Source organism: Episyrphus balteatus, chromosome 1 (assembly GCF_945859705.1).
Source record: "Episyrphus balteatus chromosome 1, idEpiBalt1.1, whole genome shotgun sequence".
NCBI lineage: Eukaryota > Metazoa > Arthropoda > Insecta > Diptera > Syrphidae > Episyrphus > Episyrphus balteatus.
In genome coordinates, this window is record NC_079134.1 from 90,505,798 (window position 1) to 90,512,636 (window position 6,839).

Below are 6,839 nucleotides of genomic sequence, written 5' to 3' on the forward strand. Positions count from 1 at the left end.
TTGAGAGTGACTTAGTCCACTTTCATAATTAAGGGCACATATATCAATAATATATAGGTTTATGTAATGTTGTGGCGTGTTGCGCTATTTTAAAAACACTAATGTTAAAAACAGTGCAAATTTTTTAAGTGTGTAGGTACTTCAACCCCTCCGTATGAAAAATAGAGTTGTATATACCTATGTATTTACAATAAAATTTTTTTTTTAGAATACCATTGATTCCTTCATTGTCGATGTCCATATCAAAATTTTTCACCAAAATCAATTTGAAGTTTAAAAAAGAACACTTAGAAAATTCACTCTTTTTTATATAGAAAAAAATTCGTGTTTACCCAAGAAATAGTCGTTTATTTATTTGTGAGGTGGAGGTTTTCATGAGAAAGGGATGCAACAAACAATAAAATTCGCATTTCCGGCCAGAAATAGACAAAAGTTTGACTCAAGTTCTTTTTGTTATTATTCATATATTTTAGCAACTCTTATAATTTGATTTGCTTTAAGTATGAACCAGTTCTGGGGGTGCCGGTGCCGCGAACCGAAGATTCATTATATTGATCTACATAAATTGAATTTCAATTGAAGAGTGAAATATTGAGGTCTTAAATAAAAATGTATCAGCTGCAGATATCTTCTTTAGTTCCGGAACATCGGTGAAAACTAAGTCCAAAATTTTAAAATTAGTATTTTGTATGTTGTTTACTTGAAACAATCCCATATCTGCATAGTCATCAGTAAAATTAGAAATAGGGGGTTAAAAAGGCACCACCTTCAGGATCAGCCATCCAATTAGCATTGGGTAGATTAAAGTCACTAAGGATGAAGCAGTTAGCATTAGGAAATTTTTTGCTTGAGAGACAGATAGCATCAGCATGAAGTTTATAAATGTTTTGTGAGGACAAAGGGGGGATATACGAACAAGTAAATACAAATTGACGATTTGGATATGTACCATAGTTTATCTAAATGGCAATCAGGGTTTAGACAAAAACATAGTTGTGAAATAGCAGTTATCAAAGTTACCTCTGATGTACGTGCATGTATAGACCTTGATCAAATTTGTATAATGGTGATGCTAGACTTTTCAAAGGCCTTTGATAGTAGTCTATTTAATAGACCCGAGCTCCAGAGCAAAAATAGAACAAATTCGTTCAAGACTTTTTATTCAAAGACACTTTTCATAGCAAATTAAATTTTCTGTCAAGTTAAGATAGTTAAAAAATTTTAAAAATTATTTTTGACTAAAACTCTAACCTAAAATCAAAGAAAAAAAAGTTAAAAAATTTACAATTTTATTTTTTTTTTACTAAATCATTACTAAATCAAGGGGCATTTTGTGTATGTAGCCGGGACGTCCAAACTTTGTACTAATGAAATAAAGTAGAGGTAAAATCCTTTGATAATATGCAATTTTTAATTTTTTTTGTCAAGAAACAACTTAAATGTACCTATTCAAAAATTAGCACTTTTTCTAAATTTTTGACTTTTTTAGTTAAAAGCAAGTTTTTAAAACTCGATAAAATCGTATTAATTGGTAACTTTTAGACTTTTAAAGTAAACATACTTCGAGGGATTGATTTAATATAAACTAAATATGACAAACAAAAAAATTTATTTGCATCCTTATGCGCATGTGCAATTTTGTGTATGTGCATTTTTATAAATTCGGGTCGAATGGATGGACGGAGAGCCATTAGCTTTGGTCTATTGCATAGAAGAACATTTAATACCAACTCTTTTACTGTTTTCAATGGCCTGAAAAACAATTCTTGTAAAATCCGCGACCAAAGAAAAGTTTCTCTTGAAAAACGAAAAAAAATACTCTAATGAGTTTGAAACAAAAAAGCTCAGGCAAATTAGTAGGTAAATCAAATTGCACTTTTCGCGGGACAAATTTTTTTCATGGAACGTGTTTAGGTGAATGTCCTTATCGTAAAAGTGAATTTTTTGGGATGATAAGATATCGGGAACAGCCGCCATCTTGGAAAAGAGGTCGGTGCCGTTTTTATTTTATAACTCCATTTTAACTCGTTTAAACCAAAAATGTCCGAGGATAAACTTATTATGAATTAAATTATCTAAAAAATGATATACAAATGAATTCCGTGAGTTAGTTAAATTCAATTTTATAGTCGGTCAAAGTCCGGGTTCTTCTCGCAAGGTTAAGACAATATGACATTTTTTCAAATATCTGAAGAACTTTTGATTTGTTTGGGATTTTCTTAAAGAATGAATTATAGCACTTTTAATTATCTATGAAATGAGCCCTTTATCGTTACTGTAACCAACATAATGTATAAGCCATCTAACGTCGAAGTTCACATTCTACTATCCAAAAGTGAGAAAATAACAAGTTTTCTTCTATTAGACCGAGAAAATTTTTGAATTGGATATATGTACCTCCAAAATAAAAGTAAACAGTTTTTTAACTATATTCGTCTAAATATTGAATTCAAAGTTTGAAATCTTCAATGTTAACCTTTATATGGTTTTCGAGGTTTTAAATGAAGTGAATTTTCCAATTAATGTGAATAAGCTAAAGTGACACTATTTAAAATTCTAAATATATGAACTGATGCCCTGTCATTTTTCCTAAACATGAACACCTCAATCTCAGCATTACGATAAGTATAACTCAAGATATGAGGTGTGTAAGCCGTTATGTTTTCGAGACTATTGTGTTTAATTTTTGATTGTTTATTTGAACTATTGAAATCCCAAATATGTTCAGTTTAAAAATCGTATATCATGACTTCGACGTTTGGTTGCTTCTACAATGTGATGGTTACAAAAGCAATAAAGGGTTCATTTCATAGATAATTAAAAGTGCTATAATTCATTCTTTAAGAAAATCCCAAACAAATCAAAAGTTCTTCAGATATTTGAAAAAATGTCATATTGTCTTAACCTTGCGAGAAGAACCCGGACTTTGACCGACTATAAAATTGAATTTAACTAACTCACGGAATTCATTTGTATATCATTTTTTAGATAATTTAATTGATAATAAGTTTATCCTCGGACATTTTTGGTTTAAACGAGCTAAAATGGAGTTATAAAATAAAAACGGCACCAACCTCTTTTCCAAGATGGCGGCTGTTCCCGATATCTTATCATCCCAAAAAATTCACTTTTACGATAAGGACATTCACCTAAACACGTTCCATGAAAAAAATTTGTCCCGCGAAAAGTGCAATTTGATTTACTAATTTGCCTGAGCTATTTTGTTTCAATCTCATTAGAGTATTTTTTTTCGTTTTTCAAGAGAAACTTTTCTTTGGTCGCGGATTTTACAAGAATTGTTTTTCAGGCCATTGAAAACAGTAAAAGAGTTGGTATTAAATGTTCTTCTATGCAATAAACCAAAGCTAATGGCTCTCCGTCCATCCATTCGACCCGAATTTATAAAAATGCACATACACAAAATTGCACAAAAGGCCATAAGGATGCAAATAAATTTTTTTGTTTGTCATATTTAGTTTATATTAAATCAATCCCTCGAAGTATGTTTACTTTAAAAGTCTAAAAGTTACCAATTAATACGATTTTATCGAGTTTTAAAAACTTGCTTTTAACTAAAAAAGTCAAAAATTTAGAAAAAGTGCTAATTTTTGAATAGGTACATTTAAGTTGTTTCTTGACAAAAAAAATTAAAAATTGCATATTATCAAAGGATTTTACCTCTACTTTATTTCATTAGTACAAAGTTTGGACGTCCCGGCTACATACACAAAATGCCCCTTGATTTAGTAAAAAAAAATAAAATTGTCAATTTTTTAACTTTTTTTTCTTTGATTTTAGGTTAGAGTTTTAGTCAAAAATAATTTTTAAAATTTTTTAACTATCTTAACTTGACAGAAAATTTAATTTGCTATGAAAAGTGTCTTTGAACCATTTCAAAGTCAGGCTTGGTTTTCGAGTTAAATCAAAAAAACTGAAAACCGACCAGTGTTGCCGTTTTCTCAGAAATGCACCAATGGATTTAGTAGCACTTTTGGCTGGAGTATTCTTGTATGCCAAGGAATCATAATCGCCAATAAAAACTCTTGAACGAATTTGTTCCATCCAAAAGGGTCTATTCAATAGACTATAGTATTGATCAACCTTTATTATTGCAAAAACTCAAAACCAAATTTCAATACTCCCATTCTGCTCTGAAATTAGTATACAACTACTTGAAAAACCGTTTACTAACTATTGAAACCGATAAGGGAACATCTAGCCCTTATCTTGTGAATAAGGGTGTCCCACAAGGATCAATTTTAGGTCCTATACTGTTCAGTGTATATATTAATGATTTGCCCGATATTATTACTAACTGTAATGTGCATATTTACGCAGATGATGTCACTCTTTATCTATCTAGGAAACCTGGTCTCTTAGAAGATTGTGTGGCTAGAGTTAACGAAGATTTGAGCCATGTTTGCACGTGAGCTGATTCAAACAAAATTCTATTGAATCCCTCAAAATCTTATGGTTTAGCTTGTTCCAGAAGATATATTTCTATAAATGAAGTGCCGGCTCTTAATTTAAATGGCGTCACTCTACCATATGTCGAGCGAGTTAAATATCTAGGTTTTGTTATTAATGGGAGAATGAGTTGTTGTGATGCTACATCTGACACAATTAGAAAGGTGTACAGTGGGTTACGTGCTTTGAGAACCTCATCTAGCTTATTGATGACAAATTTGAAATTGCAATTAGTAAAGTCTTTGTTGTTGCCGTTTTTTTCCTCTAATTGCTTGGTATATCCTTGTTTAGACTATGTATGTAAACACAAGATCAACGTTGCTTTCAATGATTGTTTGCAGTACATTTATGGCATACCTAGGCACGTGGGCTTTTCTTGCTACAAAACTTCGATACTGGGAATGAGTCTGGATAACTTTTACAGCTTTAAGTCAATTTTAAAACTTCATAGCATAATCCATAATGATTGCCCCGAGTATTAACATGAATATCTTCACTTTATGCAATCGCCAAGAGGCCTAAAATTAGTTTTACCGCGATTTACACATACCATTGGAGAACAATCTTATTTTGTTAATGCAATTAGGTTGTGGAGCAATCTTCCACACCAGTTGCAAAGAATAACATCGTCGCGGTGTTTTCGGAGGGAGTTGCTCAAACACATGGCGGAAAGACCTTAACATATATCTCATCATTATTTACCAATAATTATAAACATTTAAAATTAATAAAATATTTTGATCTTTTTACTTTGTAAATTTAAATAATAATAAATAATAATAGCTCAGACCAAATTTTTTTTTAGAAATCACAATACTTTGTATCAACTATATGTAACTGCAGTCGATTCTAAATCCCGCTAAATCAAATAGTCATTTGAACTGTGTAGAAGCGAAAAATTTTCCAATATCATTTTTAAGTATTTTTTAGGACAGGAATTCGTAGTAAAAAGTTTAAAAAAGCCCTGCCATTTAAAAATGACCGAATATTCAGCGGCATTTCGTCGCCTGAGAATTGTTTTGTCGTATACGCCAATTTTGGAATTTTGGGAAATCGCAGTTTAAGGTTTGAGCTTTTATAAAAAAAAAACTGGCCGATAGATTTTTTTCAATTTTTAATAGAATATTTTGTGCGATATCTTCTTCATATTTATGTTGTCAAAATTGTCACATCTATTTTAGTTTTCAAATTATGAAGGTTTTTATCCAAAATCAGTTTGTCGTAAACGCCACCAAAATCAACTTTTTTTCCATCCCGTACACGTACGACAAAGTAGGCGCACGTACAACATTCCAATACTAAAAAATAAATAAAAAAATGTTCACAGTTCGTTTTTATTTATTAATTACCTAAAAATTTAAAAAATAGTTTCTTATTACATAGAAGTAGTTTTGGTTTGACTTAGAGGCTCAATTATTAAAATAAATAGATTTAAAATAAAGAAAAACCAAAAAATATGACCATAAACATAAACAAAAATTAAAAAATGTCTTAACAAAAAATAAAAGTCATCCTTTGGCTATGAAATATGAAAGAAATAAAATAAAAATAAACCAAGTTTGGTTAAATCAATAAATTAATATATAGTCTAGTCATAAATAAAAGTAAATTAAATAAATATCAAACTAAAAAATTTATTCTAATTTTTTGATTTGAATAACGCTTCATAATATTCTTGGTCTGACTTAGGCATAAATATGAAAAGGCTTTTAATATCAATAATCTTATCCTTAGTTATCGAGTTAGATTTTTTAGTAATTTGAAGACATTGGCTGAACAAATTTACAGGAGTTGCTATGGTAGACTTTTTATATGTTTTAAATATTGATGAGCTTTTATATTCCACTTTTCTACCGCTCGCTTTATAAAATAGTGTAAAAGTATCATCAGTATCATCAATTTGCAAAACAATAACGCAAATTTAGCGAAGAACAATGGCGCCTTAAAAAAATAATTTTCGACCAGCAGGTGTTTTTTGCGAGCGGGTGCAATAACAAAACTCACAGCAACCCTTTTTCGCTTCGTTCACGACAACGCGCGTGAACGAAGAGGCGCCGCGGGCTCGGCACCCACGACTACAGTCGACTTTTTGATCTTGTGTGTTCGATACAAGATCAATAAGTATACAGCAATAAAACAGCAACCTTTTTTCACTTTACTTCGTTGAAGACAGCGCGCGCGAACGAAGTGACAAGATCAATAAGTGTACAACAATAAAACAATAAAACTGCGACCTTTTTTCACTTCGCTCAAGACAACGCGCTTGAACGAAGCGGCGCCCGCGACCGACGGTCGACTTCTTGATCTTGTGTTCGATAGAAGATCAACAAGTGTACATATTTATAAGCGGTACTTGCGACCGACGATGAGGT